The following is a 22,546-nucleotide window of genomic DNA, read 5'->3' on the forward strand; positions in this document are numbered from 1 at the left end:
TCATTCTCTCCATGTGCCCAAACCATTTCAAAACACCCTCTTCTGCTCTCTCAACCACGCTCTTTTTATTTCCAAACATCTCTCTTACCCTTATGTTACTTACTCGAACAAACCACCTCACACCACACATTGTCCTCAAACATCTCATTTCCAGCACATCCATCCTCCTGCGCACAACTCTATCCATAGCCCACGCCTCGCAACCATATAACATTGTTGGAACCACTATTCCTTCAAACATACCCATTTTTGCTTTCCGAGATAATGTTCTCGACTTCCACACATTCTTCAAGGCTCCCAGGATTTTCGCCCCCTCCCCAACCCTATGATCAACTTCCGCTTCCATGGTTCCATCCGCTGCCAGATCCACTCCCAGATATCTAAAACACTTTACTTCCTCCAGTTTTTCTCCATTCAAACTTACCTCCCAATTGACTTGACCCTCAACCCTACTGTACCTAATAACCTTGCTCTTATTCACATTTCCTCTTTAACTTTCTTCTTTCACACACTTTACCAAACTCAGTCACCAGCTTCTGCAGTTTCTAACATGAATCAACCACCAGTGCTGTATCATTAGCGAACAACAACTGACTCACTTCCCAAGCTCTCTCATCCACAACAGACTTCATACTTGCCCCTCTTTCCAAAACTCTTGCATTCACCTCCCTAACAACCCCATCCATAAACAAATTAAACAACCATGGAGACATCACACACCCCTGCCGTAAACTTATATTCACTGAGAACCAATCACTTTCCTCTCTTCCTACACGTACACATGCCTTACATCCTCCATAAAAACTTTTCACTGCTTCTAACAACTTGCCTCCCACACCATATATTCTTAATACCTTCCACAGAGCATCTCTATCAACTCTATCATATGCCTTCTCCAGATCCATAAATGCTACATACAAATCCATTTGCTTTTCAAAGTATTTCTCATATACATTCTTCCAAGCAAACACCTGATCCACACACCCTCTACCACTTCTGAAACCACTCTGCTCTTCCCCAATCTGATGCTCTGTACATGCCTTCACCCTCTCAATCAATACCCTCCCATATAATTTACCAGGAATACTCAACAAACTTATACCTCTGTAATTTGAGCACTCACTCTTATCCCCTTTGCCTTTGTACAATGGCACTATGCACAGCATTCCGCCAATCCTCAGGCACCTCACCAAGAGTCATACATACATTAAATAACCTTACCAACCAGTCAACAATACAGTCACCCCCTTTTTTAATAAATTCCACTGCAATACCATCCAAACCTGCTGCCTTGCCGGCTTTCATCTTCCGCAAAGCTTTTACTACATCTTCTCTGTTTACCAAATCATTTTCCCTAACCCTCTCACTTTGCACACCACCTCGACCAAAACACCCTATATCTACCACTCTATCATCAAACACATTCAACAAACCTTCAAAATACTCACTCCATCTCCTTCTCACATCACCACTACTTGTTATCACCTCCCTATTTGCGCCCTTCACTGAAGTTCCCATTTGCTCCCTTGTCTTACGCACTTTATTTACCTCCTTCCAAAACATCTTTTTATTCTCCCTAAAATTTAATGATACTCTCTCACCCCAACTCTCATTTGCTCTCTTTTTCACCTCTTGCACCTTTCTCTTGACCTCATGCCTCTTTCTTTTATACATCTCCCACTCAATTGCATTTTTTCCCTGCAAAAATCGTCCAAATGCCTCTCTCTTCTCTTTCACTAATAATCTTACTTCTTCATCCCACCACTCACTACCCTTTCTAATCAACCCACCTCCCACTCTTCTCATGCCACAAGCATCTTTTGCGCAATCCATCACTGATTCCCTAAATACATCCCATTCCTCCCCCACTCCCCTTACTTCCATTTTTCTCACCTTTTTCCATTCTGTACTCTGTCTCTCCTGGTACTTCCTCACACAAGTCTCCTTCCCAAGCTCACTTACTCTCACCACCCTCTTCACCCCAACATTCACTCTTCTTTTCTGAAAACCCATACAAATCTTCACCTTAGCCTCCACAAGATAATGATCAGACATCCCTCCAGTTGCACCTCTCAGCACATTAACATCCAAAAGTCTCTCTTTCACGTGCCTGTCAATTAACACGTAATCCAATAACGCTCTCTGGCCATCTCTCCTACTTACATACGTATACTTATGTATATCTCGCTTTTTAAACCAGGTATTCCCAATCACCAGTCCTTTTTCAGCACATAAATCTACAAGCTCTTCACCATTTCCATTTACAACACTGAACACCCCATGTATACCAATTATTCCCTCAACTGCCACATTACTCACCTTTGCATTCAAATCACCCATCACTATAATCCGGTCTCATGCATCAAAACCACTAACACACTCATTCAGCTGCTCCCAAAACACTTGCCTCTCATGATCTTTCTTCTCATGCCCAGGTGCATATGCACCAATAATCACCCATCTCTCTCCATCAACTTTCAACTTGCTCTTGTCCTCTCACTAACCCCTGACTTTACTCCCAAGACATTCCCAAACCACTCTTCCCCTTTACCCTTGAGCTTCGTTTCACTCAGAGCCAAAACATCCAGGTTCCTTTCCTCAAACATACTACCTATCTCTCCTTTTTTCACATCTTGGTTACATCCACACACATCTAGACACCCCAGTCTGAGCCTTCGAGGAGGATGAGCACTCCCCGCGTGACTCCTTCTTCTGTTTCCCATTTTAGAAAGTTAAAAAATACAAGGAGGGTAGGATTTCTGGCCCCCCACTCCCGTCCCCTCTAGTTGCCTTCTACGACACGCAAGGAATGCGTGGGAAGTATTCTTTCACCCCTATCCCCAGGGATACCCTATCCCCATAATAATAATAATAATAATAATAATAATAATAATAATAATAATAATAATAATAATAACAATAATAAGAATATATGGTGTGGGAGGCAAGTTATTAGAAGCAGTGAAAAGTTTTTATCAAGGATGTAAGGCATGTGTACGTGTAGGAAGAGAGGAAAGTGATTGGTTCTCAGTGAATGTAGGTTTGCGGCAGGGGTGTGTGATGTCTCCATGGTTGTTTAATTTGTTTATGGATGGGGTTGTTAGGGAGGTGTATGCAAGAGTTTTGGAAAGAGGGGCAAGTATGCAGTCTGTTGTGGATGAGAGAGCTTGGGAAGTGAGTCAGTTGTTCGCTGATGATACAGCGCTGGTGGCTGATTCATGTGAGAAACTGCAGAAGCTGGTGACTGAGTTTGGCAAAGTGTGTGAAAGGAGAAAGTTGAGAGTTAATGTGAATAAGAGCAAGTTTATTAGGTACAGTAGGGTTGAGGGTCAAGTCAATTGGGAGGTAAGTTTGAATGGAGAAAAACTGGAGGAAGTAAAGTGTTTTAGATATCTGGGAGTGGATTTGGCAGCAGATGGAACCATGGAAGCGGAAGTGAATCATAGGGTGGGGGAGGGGGCGAAAATTCTGGGAGCCTTGAAGAATGTTTGGAAGTCGAGAACATTATCTCCGAAAACAAAAATGGGTATGTTTGAAGGAATAGTGGTTCCAACAATGTTGTATGGTTGCGAGGCATGGGCTATGGATAGAGTAGTGCGCAGGAGGGTGGATGTGCTGGAAATGAGATGTTTGAGGACAATATGTGGTGTGAGGTGGTTTGATTGAGTAAGTAATGTAAGGGTAAGAGAGATGTGTGGTAATAAAAAGAGTGTGGTTGAGAGAGCAGAAGAGGGTGTTTCGAAATGGTTTGGTCACATGGAGAGAATGAGTGAGGAAAGATTGAACAAGATGATATATGTGTCAGAGGTGGAGGGAATGAGGAGAAGTGCGAGACCAAATTGGAGGCGGAAAGATGGAGTGAAAAAGATTTTGAGTGATCGGGGCCTGAACATGCAGGAGGGTGAAAGGCGTGCGAGGAATAGAGTGAATTGGAACGATGTGGTATACTGGGGTCGACGTGCTGTCAATGGATTGAACCAGGGCATGTGAAGCATCTGGGGCAAACCATGGAAAGTTCTGTGGGGCCTGGATGTGGAAAGGGAGCTGTGGTTTCGGTGCATTATCACATGACAGCTGGAGACTGAGTGTGAACGAACGGGGCCTTTGTTGTTTTTTCCTAGCACTACCTCGCATACACGAGGGGGAGGGGGTTGTTATTTCATGTGTGGCGAGGTGGCAATGGGAATGAATAAAGGCAGACAGTATGAATTATGTACATGTGTATATATGTATATGTCTGTGTATGTATAAATATATGTATACGTTGAGATGTATAGGTATGTATATTTGCGTGTGTGGATGTGTATGTATATATATGTATATACATGTGTATGTGGGTGGGTTGGGCCATTCTTTCGTCTGTTTCCTTGCGCTACCTCGCTAACGTGGGAGACAGCGACAAAGCAAAATAAATACATAAATAAAATGATAATAATAATAATAATAATAATAATAATAATAACAATAATAATAATAATAATAAGGTTCAGGGAATAATGAAGAATGTGTGGAAGGAGAGAATATTATCTCGGAGCAAAAATGGGTATGTTTGAAGGAATAGTAGTTCCAACAATATTATATGGTTGTGAGGCATGGACTATAGATAGGGTTGTATGGAGGAGGGTGGATGTATTGGAAATGAAATGTTTGAGGACAATATGTAGTGTGAGGTGGTTTGATCGAGTAAATAATAAAAGGGTAAGAGAAATGTGTAGAAGTGAAAAGAATGTGGTTGAGAGAGCAGAAGAGGGTGGAGAGAAAGAGAGAGGAAAGACTGGCAAAGAGGATATATGTGGCAGAGGTGGAGGGAAGAAGGAGAAGCGGGAGGCCAAATTGGAGGTGGAAGGATGAAGTGAAAAAGATTTTGAGTGACCGGGGCATGAACATACAGGAGGGTGAGAGGCATGCAAGGTACAGAGTGAACTGGAACGATGTGGTATACTGGGGTCAATGTTCTGTCAATGGATGGAACCAGGGCATGTGAAACATCTGGGGTAAACCATGGAAAGGTCTGTGGGACTGGATGTGAATTGGGAGCTATAGTTTCAAAGCATTACACATGAAAGCTAGAGAGTGAGTGTGAATGAATGTGGCCTTTCTTATCTGTTTTCCTGGCACTATCTTGCTGGAGCAGGGGGTAGCAATGCTGTTTCCTGTGGGGCAGGGTAGTGCCAGGAATGTATATGTATGTATATGTGGTTTCGGTGCATTACATATAACAGCAAGAGACTGAGTGTGAACAAATGTGGCTTCTTTTGTATACTTTGCTGGTGCTACCTCACTGAAGCAGGGGGTAGCGATGCTGTTTCCTGTGGAGCAGGGTAGCGCCACAAATGGATGAAAGCAAGCAAGCATGAATATGTACATGTGTATATATGTATGTTTGTATATGTATGTATATGTGCGTGTATGGACGTTTATTTATTTATCTATTTATAATACTCTGTCACTGTCTCCCGCATTAGCAAGGTAGCACAAGAAAACAGATGAAAGAATGCCCCAACCCACACACTTACACATGTATATACATACGCATCCACACACGCACATACACATACCTATACATCTCAACGTATACATATATATACACACACAGACATACACATATATACACATGTACATAATTCATACTGTCTGCCCTTATTCATTCCCGTCGCCACCCCGCCACACATGAAATAACAACCCCCTCCCCCAGCATGTGCACAAGGTAGTGCTAGGAAAAGACAACAAAGGCCACATTCGTTCACATTCAGTCTCTAGCTGTCATGTATAATGCACCCAAACCACAGCTCCCTTTCCACATCCAGGAACCAGAGAACTTTCCATGGTTTACCCAAGACGCTTCACATGCCCTGGTTCAATCCATTGACAGCACGTCGAGCCCAGTATACAATATCATTCTAATTCACTCTATTCCTTGCATGCCTTTCACCCTCCTGCATGTTCATATATATACATATATATATATATATATATATATATATATATATATATATATATATATATATATATATAGGTAGTACGTTTGAGGAAAGAAACCTGGATGTTTTGGCTCTGAGTGAAACGAAGCTCAAGGGTAAAGGGGAAGAGTGGTTTGGGAAAGTCTTAGGAGTAAAGTCAGGGGTTAGTGAGAGGACAAGAGCAAGGGAAGGAGTAGCACTACTCCTGAAACAGGAGTGGTGGGAGTATATGATAGAGTGTAAGAAATTAAACTCTAGATTGATATGGGTAAAACTGAAAGTTGATGGAGAGAGATGGGTGATTATTGGTGCATATGCACCTAGGCATGAGAAGAAACATCATGAGAGGCAAGTTTTTTTGGGAGCAGCTGAATGTGTTAGTGGTTTTGATGCAAGAGACCGGGTTATAGGGATGGGTGATTTGAATGCAAAGGTGAGTAATGTGGCAGTTGAGGGAATAATTGGTATACATGGGGTGTTCAGTGTTGTAAATGGAAATGGTGAAGACCTTGTAGATTTACGTGCTGAAAAAGGACTGGTGATTGGAAATACCTGGTTTAAAAAGAGAGATATACATAAGTATATGTATATAAGTAGGAGAGATGGCTAGAGAGAGTAATTGGATTACATGTTAATTGATAGGCACGCGAAAGAGACACTTTTGGATGTTAATGTGCTGAGAGGTGCAACTGGAGGGATGTCTGATCATTATCTTGTGGAGGTGAAGGTGAAGATTTGTAGAAGTTTTCAGAAAAGAAGAGAGAATGTTGGGGTGAAGAGAGTGGTGAAAGTAAGTGAGCTTGGGCAGGAGACTTGTGTGAGGAAGTACCAGGAGAGACTGAGTACGGAATGGAAAAAGGTGAGAACAACGGACGTAAGGGGAGTGGGAGAGGAATGGGATGTATTTAGGGAAGCAGTGATGGCTCGTGCAAAAGATGCTTATGGCATGAGAAGAGTGGGAGGTGGGCAGATTACAAAGGGTAGTGAGTGGTTGGATGAAGAAGTAAGATTATTAGTGAAAGAGAAGAGAGAGGCATTTGGACAATTTTTGCAGGGAAAAAATGCAAATGAGTGGGAGATGTATAAAAGAAAGAGGCAGGAGGTCAAGAGAAAGGTGCAAGAGGTGAAAAAGAGGGCAAATGAGAGTTGGGGTGAGAGAGTATCATTAAATCTTAGGAAGAATAAAAAGATGTTTTGGAAGGAGGTAAATAAAGTGCGTAAGACAAGGAAGCAAATGGGAACTTCAGTGAAGGGCGCAAATGGGGAGGTGATAACAAGTAGTGGTGATGTGAGAAGGAGATGGAGTGAGTATTTTGAAGGTCTGTTGAATGTGTTTGATGATAGAGTGGCAGATATAGGGTGTTTTGGTTGAGGTGGTGTGCAAAGTGAGAGGGTTAGGGAAAATGATTTGGTAAATAGAGATGACGTAGTAAAGGCTTTGCGGAAGATGAAAGCTGGCAAGGAAGCGGATTTGGATGGTATTGCAGTGGAATTTATTAAAAAGGGGGTGACTGTATTGTTGACTGGTTAGTAAGGTTACCTAATGTATGTATGATTCATGGTGAGGTGCCTGAGGATTGGCAGAATGCTTGCATAGTGCCATTGTACAAAGGCAAAGGGGATAAGAGTGAGTGTTCAAATTACAGAGGTATATATGTTTGTTGAGTATTTCTGGTAAATTATATGGGAGGGTATTGATTGAGAGGGTGAAGGCATGTACAGAGTATCAGATTGGGGAAGAGCAGTGTGGTTTCAGAAGTGGTAGAGGATGTGTGATCAGGTGTTTGCTTTGAAGAATGTATGTGAGAAATACTTAGAAAAGCAAATGGATTTGTATGTAGCATTTATGGATTTGGAAAAGGCATATAATAGAGTTGATAGAGATGCTCTGTGGAAGGTATTAAGAATATATGGTGTGGGAGGCAAGTTGTTAGAAGCAGTGAAAAGTCTTCATCGAGGATGTAAGGCAAGTGTACGTGTAGGAAGAGAGGAAAGTGATTGGTTCTCAGTGAATGTAGGTTTGCGGCAGGGGTGTGTGATGTCTCTATGGTTGTTTAATTTGTTTATGGATGGGGTTGTTGGGGAGGTGAATGCAAGAGTTTTGGAAAGAGGGGCAAGTATGAAGTCTGTTGTGGATGAGAGAGCTTGGGAAGTGAGTCAGTTGTTGTTCGCTGATGACGCAGCGCTGGTGGCTGATTCATGTAAGAAACTGCAAAAGCTAGTAACTGAGTTTGGTAAAGTGTGTGAGAGAAGAAAGTTGAGAGTAAATGTGAATAAGAGTAAGGTTATTAGGTACAGTAGGGTTGAGGGTTGAGTAAATTGGGAGATAAGTTTGAATGGAGAAAAACTGGAGGAAGTGAAGTGTTTTAGATATCTGGGAGTGGATTTGGCAGCGGATGGAACCATGGAAGCAGAAGTGAATCATAGGGTGGGGGAGGGGGCGAAAATTCTGGAAGCCTTGAAGAATGTGTGGAAGTCAAAAACATTATCTCGGAAAGCAAAAATGGGTATGTTTGAAGGAATAGTGGTACCAACAATATTGTACGGTTGCAAGGCGTGGGCTAGGGATAGAGTTGTGCGCAGGAGGGTGGATGTGCTGGAAATGAGATGTTTGAGGACAATATGTGGTGTGAGGTGGTTTGATCGAGTAAGTATCGAGTAGGGTAAGAAAGATGTGTGGTAATAAAATGAGTGTGGTTGAGAGAGCAGAAGAGGGTGTTTTGAAATGGTTTGGTCACATGGAGAGAATGAGCGAGGAAAGATTGACAAAGAGGATATATGTGTCAGAGGTGGAAGGAACAAGGAGAAGTGGGAGACCAAACTGGACATGGAAAGATGGAGCGAAAAAGATTTTGAGTGATCGGGGCCTGAACATGCAGGAGGGTGAAAGGCGTGCAAGGAATAAAGTGAACTGGAACAATGTGGTATACCGGGATCGACGTGCTGTCAATGGATTGAACCAGGGCATGTGAAGCGTATGGGGTAAACCATGGAAAGTTCTGAGGGGCCTGGATGTGGAAAGGGAGCTGTGGTTTCGGTGCATTATTACATGACAGCTAGAGACTGAGTGTGAACGAATGGGGCCTTTGTTGTCTTCCAAGCGCTACCTCGCACACATGAGGGGGGAGGGGGATGTTATTTCATGTATGGCAGGGTGGCGATGGTAATGAATAAAGGCAGACAGTATGAATTATGTACATGTGTATATATGTATATGTCTGTGTGTATATATATGTATACATTAAGATGTATAGGTATGTATATTTGCGTGTGTGGACGTGTATGTATATACATGTGAATGTGGGTGGGTTGGGCCATTCTTTCGTCTGTTCCCTTGCGCTACCTCGCAAATGCGGGAGACAGCGACAAAGCAGAATAAATAAATAAATAAATAAATAAAAAATATTTAAACAATATTTAAATAAATAATATTTGGGGATAAATAAATAAATAAATAAATATATATATATATATATATATATATATATATTTTATTTATTTTTTTATTTATTTTGCTTTGTCGCTGTCTCCCGCATTAGCGAGGAAAAAATAAAATATTTATTTGTATATATTTGCTTTGTCGCTGTCTCCCGCATTTGCGAGGTAGCGCAAAGAAACAGACAAAAGAAATGGCCCAACCCACCCCCATACACATATATATACATACACGTCCACACACGCATATATATACCTATACATCTCAATGTACACATATATATACATACACAGACATATACATATATACACAAGTACATAATTCATACTGCCTGCCTTTATTTACTCCCATCGCCACCTCGCCACACATGATATAACATCCCCCTCCCCCCTCATGTGTGCGAGGTAGCGCTAGGAAAAACAACAAAGGCCCCATTCGTTCACACTCAGTCTCTAGCTGTCATGTAATAATGCACCGAAACCACAGCTCCCTTTCCACATCCAGGACCCACACAACTTTCCATGGTTTACCCCAGACGCTTCACATGCCCTGATTCAATCCATTGATAGCACGTCGACCACGGTATACCACATCGATCCAATTCACACTCCATCTTTCCACCTCCAACTTGGTCTCCCACTTCTCCTCATTTCCTCCACCTCCGACACATATATCCTCTTGGTCAATCTTTCCTCACTCATTCTCCCAATGTGCCCAAACCATTTCAAAACACCCTCCTCTGCTCTCTCAACCACGCTCTTTTTATTTCCACACATCTCTCTTGCCCTTACATTACTCACTCGATCAAACCACCTCACACCACATATTGTCCTCAAATATCTCATTTCCAGCACATCCACCCTCCTGCGCACAACTCTATCCCTAGCCCACGCCTCGCAACCATACAACATTGTTGGAACCATTATTCCTTCAAACATACCCATTTTTGCTTTCCAAGATAATGTTTTCAACTTCCACACATTCTTCAAGGCTCCCAGGATTTTTGCACCCTCCCCCACCCTATGATTCACTTCTGATTCCATGGTTCCATTCACTGCCAGATCTACTCCCAGATATCTAATATCTAAAACACCTTACTTCCTCCAGTTTTTCTCCATTCAAACTTACCTCCCAATTGCCTTGACCCTCAACCCTACTGTATCTAATAACATTGCTCTTATTCACATTTACTCTTAACTTTCTTCTTTCTCACACTTTACCAAACTCAGTCACCAGCTTCTGCAGTTTCTCACATGAATCAGCCACCAGCGCTGTATAATCAGCAAACAAAAACTGACTCACTTCCTAAGCTCTCTCATCCACAACAGACTGCATACTTTCCCCTCTTTCCAAAACTCTTGCATTCACCTCCCTAACAATCCCATCCATAAACAAATTAAACAACCATGGAGACATCACACACCCCTGCCGCAAACCTACATTCACTGAGAACCAATCACTTTCCTCTCTTCCTACAAGTACACAAGCCATACATCCTCGATAAAAACTTTTCACTGCTTCTAACAACTTGCCTCCCACACCATATATTCTTAGTACCTTCCACAGAGCATCTCTATCAACTCTATCATATGCCTTCTCCAAATCCATAAATGCTACATACAAATCCATTTGCTTTTCTAAGTACTTCTCTCATACATTCTTCAAAGCAAACACCTGATCCACACATCCTCTATCACTTCTGAAACCACACTGCTCTTCCCCAATCTGATGCTCTGTACATGCCTTCACCCTCTCAATCAATACCCTCCCATATAATTTACCAGGAATACTCAAAAACTTATACCTCTGTAATTTGAGCACTCACTCTTATCCCCTTTGCCTTTGTACAATGGCACTATGCAAGCATTCCGCCAATCCTCAGGCACCTCACCATGAATCATACATACATTAAATAACCTTACCAACCAATCAACAATACAGTCACCCCCTTTTTTAAAAAATTCCACTGCAATGGAATGGAAAAAGGTGCGAACAAAGGAGGTAAGGGGAGTGGGGGAGGAATGGGACGTATTTAGGGAATCAGTGATGGATTGCGCAAAAGATGCTTGTGGCATGAGAAGAGTGGGAGGTGGGTTGATTAGAAAGGGTAGTGAGTGGTGGGATGAAGAAGTAAGATTATCAGTGAAAGAGAAGAGAAAGGCATTTGGACGATTTTTGCAGGGAAAAAATGCAATTGAGTGGGAGATCTATAAAAGAAAGAGACAGGAGGTCAAGAGAAAGGTGCAAGAGGTGAAAAAGAGGGCAAATGAGAGTTGGGGTGGGAGAGTATCATTAAATTTTTGGGAGAATAAAAAGTTGTTCTGGAAGGAGGTAAATAAAGTGCGTAAGACAAGGGAGCAAATGGGAACTTCAGTGAAGGGCGCAAATGGGGAGGTGATAACAAGTAGTGGTGAAGTGAGAAGGAGATGGAGTGAGTATTTTGAAGGTTTGTTGAATGTGTCTGATGATAGAGTGGCAGATATAGGGTGTTTTGGTCGAGGTGGTGTGCAAAGTGAGAGGGTTAGGGAAAATGATTTGGTAAACAGAGAAGAGACAGTAAAAGCTTTGCGGAAGATGAAAGCCGGCAAGGCAGCAGGTTTGGATGGTATTGCAGTGGAATTTATCAAAAAAGGGGGGTGACTGTATTATTGACTGGTTGGTAAGGTTATTTAATGTATGTATGACTCATGGTGAGGTGCCCGAGGATTGGCGGAATGCGTGCATAGTGCCATTGTACAAAGGCAAAGGGGATAAGAGTGAGTGCTCAAATTACAGAGGTATAAGTTTGTTGAGTATTCCTGGTAAATTATATGGGAGGGTATTGATTGAGAGGGTGAAGGCATGTACAGAGCATCAGACTGGGGAAGAGCAGTGTGGTTTCAGAAGTGGTAGAGGATGTGTGGATCAGGTGTTTGCTTTGAAGAGTGTATGTGAGAAATACTTAGAAAAGCAAATGGATTTGTATGTAGCATTTATGGATCTGGAGAAGGCATATGATAGAGTTGATAGAGATGCTCTGTGGAAGGTATTAAGAATATACGGTGTGGGAGGCAAGTTGTTTGAAGCAGTGAAAAGTTTTTATCGAGGATGTAAGGCATGTGTACGTGTAGGAAGAGAGGAAAGTGATTGGTTCTCAGTGAATGTAGGTTTGCGGCAGGGGTGTGTGATGTCTCCATGGTTGTTTAATTTGTTTATGGATGGGGTTGTTAGGGAGGTAAATGCAAGAGTTTTGGAAAGAGGGGCAAGTATGAAGTCTGTTGGGGATGATAGAGCTTGGGAAGTGAGTCAGTTGTTGTTCACTGATGATACAGCGCTGGTGGCTGATTCATGTGAGAAACTGCAGAAGCTGGTGACTGAGTTTGGTAAAGTGTGTAAAAGAAGAAAGTTAAGAGTAAATGTGAATGAGAGCAAGGTTATTAGGTACAGTAGGGTTGAGGGTCAAGTCAATTGGGAGGTAAGTTTGAATGGAGAAAAACTGGAGGAAGTAAAGTGTTTTAGATATCTGGGAGTGGATCTGGCAGCGGATGGAACCATGGAAGCGGAAGTGGATCATAGGGTGAGGGAGGGGGCGAAAATTCTGGGAGCCTTGAAGAATGTGTGGAAGTCGAGAACAATATCTCCGAAAGCAAAAATGGGTATGTTTGAAGGAATAGTGGTTCCAACAATGTTGTATGGTTGCGAGGCGTGGGCTATGGATAGAGTTGTGCGCAGGAGGATGGATGAGCTGGAAATGAGATGTTTGAGGACAATGTGTGGTGTGAGGTGGTTTGATCGAGTAAGTAACGTAAGGGTAAGAGAGATGTGTGGAAATAAAAAGAGCGTGGTTGAGAAAGCAGAAGAGGGTGTTTTGAAATGGTTTGGGCACATGGAGAGAATGAGTGAGGAAAGATTGACCAAGAGGATATATGTGTCGGAGGTGGAGGGAACAAGAAGTGGGAGACCAAATTGGAGGTGGAAAGATGGGGTGAAAAAGATTTTGTGTGATCGGGACCTGAACATGCAGGAGGGTGAAAGGAGGGCAAGGAATAGAGTGAATTGGTTCGATGTGGTATACCGGGGTTGACGTGCTGTCAGTGGATTGAATCAGGGCATGTGAAGCATCTGGGGTAAACCATGGAAAGCTGTGTAGGTATGTATATTTGCGTGTGTGGACGTATGTATATACATGTGTATGGGGGTGGGTTGGGCCATTTGTTTCGTATGTTTCCTTGCGCTACCTCGCAAACGCGGGAGACAGCGGCAAAAAAAAAATATATATATATATATATATATATTATATATATATATATATATATATATATATATATGGGGTTGTTAGGGAGGTGAATGCAAGAGTTTTGGAAAGAGGGGCAAGTATGAAGTCTGTTGGGGATGAGAGAGCTTGGGAAGTGAGTCAGTTGTTGTTCGCTGATGATACAGCGCTGGTGGCTGTTTCATGTGAGAAACTGCAGAAACTTGTGACTGAGTTTGGTAAAGTGTGTGAAAGAAGAAAGTTAAGAGTAAATGTGAATAAGAGCAAGGTTATTAGGTACAGTAGGGTTGAGGGTCAAGTTAATTGGGAGGTAAGTTTGAATGGAGAAAAACTGGAGGAAGTAAAGTGTTTTAGATATCTGGGAGTGGATCTGGCAGCGGATGGAACCATGGAAGCGGAAGTGAATCATAGGGTGGGGTAGGGGGCGAAAATCCTGGGAGCCTTGAAGAATGTGTGGAAGTCGAGAACATTATCTCCGAAAGTAAAAATGGCTATGTTTGAAGGAATAGAGGTGGAGGGAACGAGGAGAAGTGGGAGACCAATTGGAGGTGGAAAGATGGAGCGACAAAGATTTTGAGTGATCGGGGCCGGAACATGCAGATGGGTGAAAGGCGTGCAAGGAATAGAGTGAATTGGAACGATGTGGTATACCGGTGTCAAAGTGCTGTCAATGGATTGAACCAGGGCATGTGAAGCGTCTGGGGTAAACCATGGAAAGTTCTGTGGGGCCTGGATGTGGAAAGGGAGCTGTGGTTTCGGTGCATTATTACATGACAGCTAGAGACTGAGTGTGAACGAATGGGGCCTTTGTTGTCTTCCTAACACTACCTCCCACACATAAGGGGGGAGGGGGGTTATTTCATGTGTGGCAGGGTGGTGATGGGAATGCATAAAGGCAGACAGTATGATGCTCCTTTTCATGTGTGGCGGGGTGGCGACAGAATGGATGAAGGCAGTAAGTATGAATGTGTACATGTGTATATACATGTTTATGTCGGAGTATGTCTGTGTATTCCTATGAGTCCATGGGGAAAATGAAACACGAAAAGTTCCCAAGTGCACTTTCGAGTAATAATCACAGGAGAGATACAAGAAAGAAATAAACAGTTGGTTGATACACAACAAAGACTTAACTAGGACGCCATTTGGTAAACATGCGATTGTCCAAGACAGACAACAAGCGTATCATAAACTTATTATGTGGACAAGAAGGTGAATTGTTTACAAATTCTATCCACAATAAAGTTATCCAATCTGTACAGACCTTCTCTAATATTAGGATTATAATTATTTGTGTATCTAATAATAGAAGATTCAATGATATTTCTCGTGGTATTGGAGTTAGAGTTAATAACTTTGGTGGCATTACTCCACTCAATACAATGATCATAGTTTTTAACGAGATTAAACAAGGCATTTGAGTCTTGCCCCGCTCTTATACTCTATTTATGTTGCTTAAGTCTAATCACGTTAACTTTAATCACGTTAAAAACTGTGATCATTGTACTGACTGGAGTAATGCCATCTCAGTTATTAACTCAACTCCAGTACCACGAGAAATATAATTGAATCTTCTATTATCAAATACACAATCATAATCTTAATATTAGGGAAGGTCTATACAGACTGGATAACTTTATTGTGGATAAAATTTGTAAACAATTCACCTTCTTCGTCCACATAATAAGTTCATGATATGCTTCTTGTCTGTCTTCGACAATCGCATGTTTACCAAATGGCGTCCTAGTTTAGTCTCTTTGTTGTGTATCAACCGACTGTTACATTTTTCTCTTGTGTCTCCCCTGATGATGAGATTATTACACGAAAGTGCACTTGAGAACTTACCGTGTTTCATTTTCCCCGTGGACTCATAGGAATATAATTGATCACGCTCAAAATTGTGATACTTTCCACATGTATATGTACGTATACGTTGAAATGTATAGGTATTTATATGAGCATGTGTGGACGTTTATGTATATACACGTGTATGTGGGTGGGTTGGACCATTTCGTCAGTTTCCTTGCGCTACCCGGCTAACACGGGAGACAGCGACTAAGTGTAATACAATAATAACACAAACCTCTCTATTTTTGTGATAGTTCTTGAAAACGGTTCCGTAAATCAAATAATATAAATAATAGAGATTGGGGGTTAATTATTAACCAGACTGCAAATTATTGTACCAGTGAAAAACTTACGTATACATTCTTTCACACTTGATCATCATTTCATAAGTTAGCAAGGTAATGCCAGGGGCAGATGAAGAAGGGCTGCTCACATCCATTCCTTCGCTGATTTGTGCAATGCACTGAAACTACAGCTCCCTATCCACAGCCAGGCCCCACAGACCTTTTCGTGATTTACTCTGATTACTTCACATAACTTGATTCAATCAACTGATAACACATCGACCCCTGTATGCCACATCATTCCAATTCCCTCTATCCTGTGCCTTTTACCCTCCTACATGTTCAAGTAATGATCACTCAAAATCTTTTTCAAAATCTTTCTACCTCCAATTTGTTCTCCCTATCCTCCTTGTTCCTCCAATTCTGACACTTATATCATCTTTGTAAACCTTTCCTCACTCATTCTCTCCATATGTCCAAACCACTTCAGCAAACCCTTTTCAGCTCTCTCAACCACATTCCTTTTATTATCAAATTTCTCTCTTAACCTTTCATTATTTATTGGTCAACCCACTTCACTCCACATATTGTCCCCAAACAATTAGTTCCCAACACACCCATCATCCTCTGCACTGTCTTATCTATGGCCCATGCCTCACATCCATATCATAATGTTGGGGCTACTATACCCTCAAACATACCCATTTTAGCCCTCCCTGATAAGGATCTCTCTCCACATATTCTTCAGTGGTCCTAGAACCTTCGGCTCCTCACCCAACCTCTGACTCACTTCCACTTCCTTAGTTCCATTCACTGCTATGTCCTCTCTGGGGTATCTAAAACACTTATATTCCTCTAATTTTTCTCCATTTAAACTCAAATCCCAACTAACTTGTCCCTCAACCCTGTTAAAGCTAATTACCTTGCTTTTATTCACATTTACTCTCAGCTTCCTCCTTTTACACACCCTTCCAAACTCAGTCACTAACTCCTACAGTTTCACACTTAAATCTGCCACCAGTGCTTTAACAGCAGCAAACAATTAACTCTCTTCCTAGCCCTCTCATCCTCTACAGAGTGCAAACTTTCCCCTCTCTCCAAGACTTACATTTACCTTCCTCAACAACCCACCCATACACAAATTAAACACCCATGGTGACATCTCATACCCCTGCCACAGACCAATCTTCACTTGGAAACATACACTCTCCTCTCTTCCTACCCATACACATGCTTTATACCCTTGATGGAAACGTTTCACAGGTTCTAATGGTATTCCTCCCACATCCTCTACCACTTCTGAAATCTCACTGTTCCACCCCAATCTGATGCATCGTACATGCTGTCCCATTGTCAATCACTACTCTCCCAGACAACTTACCAGTCACACTCAACAAACTTATACCTCTGTAGTTAGAATATAAACCTTTATCCCCCTTGCCTTCATACAATGGCACCATGTATCAATTCCACCAATCCTCAGGCACCTCACCATGATCCATCCATACATACATTGAAAATCCTAACTAGCCAATGAACTATAAATTTATCCTCTTTCTTAAAAAATTCAACAGCAATACCAACCATTTCAGCTGCCTTGCCACACTTTATCCCTTGCAAGGCTTCTTCTATCCCTTCAACAAACCACTTTCCATGACTCTATCGACTATATCACTTTGCATACCACCCTGGCCCAAACTACCTACAACTGCCACCCAATCATCAAATGCTTTCAGCAGTCCTTCAAAATACACACACCATCTCCTCACTTCATCTGTACCTGCTACCACTTCTCCTTTTGCCCCCTTCACTGAAGTTCTCATCTCTTTCCTTGTTTTCTCACATAATAAACCTCCTTAAAAGTATACATGTATCTGGAAATATAAAATCCTATAATATACATACTGTACAACGAATTTTATTAATAAAAACAGAAATTAACAGAACTAATTCCAAAAGTTATGTTTACTGCTGTTCCTGAATTGTTTGCTGGTACTGACAGAGAGGGAGGGGGCAAATGGAGGAGTTACAAGGGAAGGGGGTCACCTGGGTCAGATGATGAAGTCGTGGGAAGTGGTGGTGATGGGCAAGTGAATTCTGCTATTACATCACTAAATATTCATGGCTTGTCCTCCTTATTCTTCAAAAAGACACCTAGTGTTGTCTGTTTAGCCTTTAGTCTTCTCATGGAGGATTTCTTTATATGAGATAATGTCAGCTTGGCATTTTAGGCCAAATTTGAACTCCATTCTGTGTTTGGGTTATCCTTGTCAAATATAGAAAGAGCAAGGTCAGAGTGGTGAAATGCTTCAGCTAACCTCTTGCTAGTGAAAGAGTGCACCTACTTGGCTTCCCCTTCTTTTTTTTTTTTTTTTTACCACCTCCTCTTCATCTGAGAACTTCTCATTTTCACAACATGTGCCTGTGCTCTTGATACTTCAGTGTTGACATCAAAACCCTGGTATCCATGAACAAACTGAGGGCAGAGGTTCTGCCATATTCCATTCATACAAATGATGTAAGGGGAGAGGGGGAGGAACAGGATGATTTAAGGAAGCAGTGATGGCCTGTGCAAAAGATGCTTGTGGCATGAGAAAGGTGGGAGGAGGGCAGATTAGAAAGGGTAGTGAGTGGTAAGATGAAGAAGTAAGATTGTTAGTGAAAGAGAAGAGAGAGACATTTAGATGATTTTTGCAGGGAAATAGTGCAATTGACTGGGAGGTGTATAAAAGAAAGAGGCAGAAGGTCAAGAGAAAGGTGCAAGAGGTGAAAAAGAGGGCAAATGAGAGTTTGGGTGAGAGAGTATCATTAAATTTTAGGGAGAATAAAAAGATGTTTTGGAAGGAGGTAAATCAAGTGCATAAGACAGGAGAACAAATGGGAACATCAATGAAGGGGCTAATGGGGAGGTAAACAAGTAGTGGTGAAGTGAGGAGATGGAGTGAGTATTTTGAAGGTTTGTTGAATGTGCTTGATGATATAGGGTGTTTTGTTCGAGGTGGTGTGCAAAGTGAGAGGGTTAGGGAGAATGCATATTGCCATTGTACAAAGGCAAAGGGGATAAAGGTGAGTATTCAAATTACAGAGGTATAGGTTTGTTGAGTATGCCTGGGAAATTATATGGGAGGGTATTGATTATGAGGGTCAAGGCATGTACAGAGTATCAGATTGGGGAAGAGCAGTGTGGCTTCAGAAGTGGTAGAGGATGTGTGGATCAGTTGTTTGCTTTGAAGAATGTAGGTGAGAAATACTTAGAAAGACAAATGGATTTGTATGTAGCATTCATGGATCTGGAGAAGACATATGATAGAGATGGTCTGTGGAAGGTATTAAGAGTATATGGTGTGGGAGATAAAGTTGCTAGAAGCAGTGGAAAGGTTTTATCGAGGATGAAAGCCATGTGTATGCGTAGGAAGAGAGGAAAGTGATTGGTACCCAGTGAATGTCGGTTTGTGGCAGGGGTGCGTCATGTCTCCATGGTCGTTTGATTTGTTTATGGATGGTGTTGTTAGGGAGGTAAATGCAAGTTTTGGATACAGTGGCAAGTATGCAGTCTGTTGTGGATGAGAGGGCTTGCAAAGTGAGTTAGTTGTTGTTCGCTGATGATACATCACTGGTGGCTGATTCGGACGAGAAACTGCAGAAGCTGGTGACTGGGTTTGGTAAAGTGTGTGAAAGAAGAGAGCTGAGTAAATGTGAATAAGAGCAAGGTTATTAGATTCAGTAGGGTTGAGGGACAAGTTAACTGGGAGGTAAATTTGAATGGAGAAAAACTAGAGGAAGTGAAGCAGAAGTGGGTCATAGGGTGGGGGAGGGGGCGAAGATTCTGGGAGCATTGAAGAATGTATGGTAGGCAAGAACATTATCTTGGAGAGCAAAGGTGGGAATGTTTGAAGGAATAGTGGTTCCCACAATGTTATATGGTTGCATGGCATGGCCTATAGATAGGGTTGTGCAGAGTAGGGTGGATGTGTTGGATATGAGATGTTTGAGGACAATATGTGGTGTGAGGTGGTTTGATCAAGTAAGTAATGAAAGGGTACGAGAGATGTGTGATAATAAAAAGAGTGTGGTTGAGAGAGCAGAAGAGGGTGTATTGAAATGGTTTGGTCACATGGAGAGAATGAGTGGGGAAAGATTGACAAAGAGGATATATGTGTCAGAGGTGGAGGGAACGAGGAGAAGTGAGAGACCAAACTGGAGGTGGAAGGATGGAGTGAAATAGATTTTGAGTGATCAGGGCCTGAACATACAGGAGGGTGAAAGAAAGGCGTGCAAGAAATAGAGTGAATTGGAACAATGTGGTATACTGGGGTCGACGTGCTGTCAATTGATTGAACCAGGGCATGTGAAGCATCTGGGGTAAACCATGGAAAGTTTTGTAGGGCCTGGATGTGGAAAGGGAGCTGTGGTTTCGGTGCATTACACATGACAGCTAGAGACTGAGTGTGAACGAATAAGGCCATTGTTGTCTTTTCCTAGTGCTATCTCGTGCATGCGCTGCGGGAGGGGGTTGCCATTTCATGTGTGGTGGGGTGGTGATGGGAATCGATGAAGGCAGCAAGTATGGATATGTATTTATTTATTCATTTTGCTTTGTCGCTGTCTCCCGCATCAGCGAAGCAGCGCAAGGAAACAGACGAAAGAATGGCCCTACCCACCCACATACAAATGTATATACATACACGTCCACACACGCAAATATACATATCTATACATCTCAACGTATATATACACACACAGACACATACATATATACACATGTACATAATTCATACTGTCTGCCTTTATTCATTCCCATCGCCACCCTGCCATGCATGAAATAACAACCCCCTCCCCCCTCATGTGTGCGAGGTAGCGTTAGGAAAGACAACAAAGGCCCCATTCATTCACACTCAGTCTCTAGCTGTCATGTAATAATGCACCGAAACCACAGCTCCCTTTCCACATCCAGGCCCCACAGAACTTTCTATGGTTTACCCCAGACGCTTCACATGCCCTGGTTCAATCCATTGACAGCACGTCGACCCCAGTATACCACATCGTTCCAATTCACTCTATTCCTCGCATGCCTTTCACCCTCCGGCATGTTCAGGCCCCGATCACACAAAATCTTTTTCACTCCATCTTTCCACCTCCAATTTGGTCTCCCACTTCTTTTTCCCTCAACCTCTGACACATATATCCTCTTGGTCAATCTTTCCTCACTCATTCTCTCCATGTGACCAAACCATTTCAAAACACCCTCTTCTGCTCTCTCAACCACACTCTTTTTATTACCACACATCTCTCTTACCCTATTATTACTTACCCGATCAAACCACTTCACACCACATATTCTCCTTAAACATCTCATTTCCAGCACATCCACCCTCCTCTGCACAACTCTATCCACAGCCCACGCCTCGCAACCATACAACATTGTTGGAACCACTATTCCTTCAAACATACCCATTTTTGCTTTCCGAGATAATGTTTTTGACTTCCACACATTCTTCAAGGCTCCCAAAATTTTCGTCCCCTCCCCCACCCTATGATTCACTTCCGTTTACATGGTTCCATCCGCTGCCAAATCCACTCCCAGATATCTAAAACACTTCACTTCCTCCAGTTTTTCTCCATTCAAACTTACCTCCCAATTGACTTGACCCTCAACCCTAATGTACCTAATAACCTTGCTCTTATTCACATTTACTCTCAACTTTCTTCTTATACACACTTTGCCAAACTCAGTCACCAGCTTCAGCAGTTTCTCACATGAATCAGCCACCAGCACTGTATCATCAGCGAACAACAACTGACTCACTTCCCAAGCTCTCTCATCCACAACAGACTGCATACTTGCCCCTCTTTCCAAAACTCTTGCATTCACCTCCCTAACAACCCCATTCATAAACAAATTAAACAACCATGGAGACATCACACACCCCTGCCGCAAACCTACATTCACTGAGAACCAATCACTTTCCTTTCTTCCTACACATACACATGCCTTAAATACTCGATAAAAACTTTTCACTGCTTCTAACAACTTGCCTCCCACACCATATATTCTTAATACCTTCCATAGAGCATCTCTATCAACTCTATCATATGCCTTCTCCAGATCCATAAATGCTACATACTAATCCATTTGCTTTTCTAAGTATTTCTCACATACATTCTTCAAAGCAAACACCTGATCCACACATCCTCTACCACTTCTGAAACCACACTGCTCTTCCCCAACTTGATGCTCTGTACATGTCTTCACCCTCTCAATCAATACCCTCCCATATAATTTACCAGGAATACTCAACAAACTTATACCTCTGTAATTTGAGCACTCACCCTTTGCCTTTGTACAATGGCACTATGCAAGCATTCCGCCAATCCTCAGGCACCTCACCATGAATCATACATACATTAAACAACCTTACCAACCAGTCAACAATACAGTCACCTCCTTTTTTAATAAATTCCACTGCAATACCATCCAAACCCGCTGCCTTGCCGGCTTTCATCTTCCACAAAGCTTTTACTGTCTCTTCTCTGTTTACCAAATCATTTTCCCTAACCCTCTCATTTTGCAAACCACCTCGACCAAAACACCCTATATCTGCCACTCTATCATCAAACACATTCAACAAACCTTCAAAATACTCACTCCATCTCCTTCTTACATCACCACTACTTGTTATCACCTCCCCATTAGCCCCCTTCACTGAAGTTCCCATTTGTTCCCTTGTCTTACGCACTTTATTACCTTCTTCCAAAACATCTTTTT

The 22,546-nt window shown here is 42.2% G+C and overlaps 1 protein-coding gene across 6 annotated transcripts in view; it reads right to left on the minus strand.

Annotated features, from left to right (window-relative positions):
* Positions 1-22,546, minus strand: part of Oatp26F (Organic anion transporting polypeptide 26F) — a 166,742-nt gene that overhangs the window by 79,893 nt on the left and 64,303 nt on the right. The window lies entirely within an intron of this gene.

This window comes from Panulirus ornatus, chromosome 56 (genome assembly GCF_036320965.1).
Source record: "Panulirus ornatus isolate Po-2019 chromosome 56, ASM3632096v1, whole genome shotgun sequence".
NCBI classification, from domain to species: domain Eukaryota; kingdom Metazoa; phylum Arthropoda; class Malacostraca; order Decapoda; family Palinuridae; genus Panulirus; species Panulirus ornatus.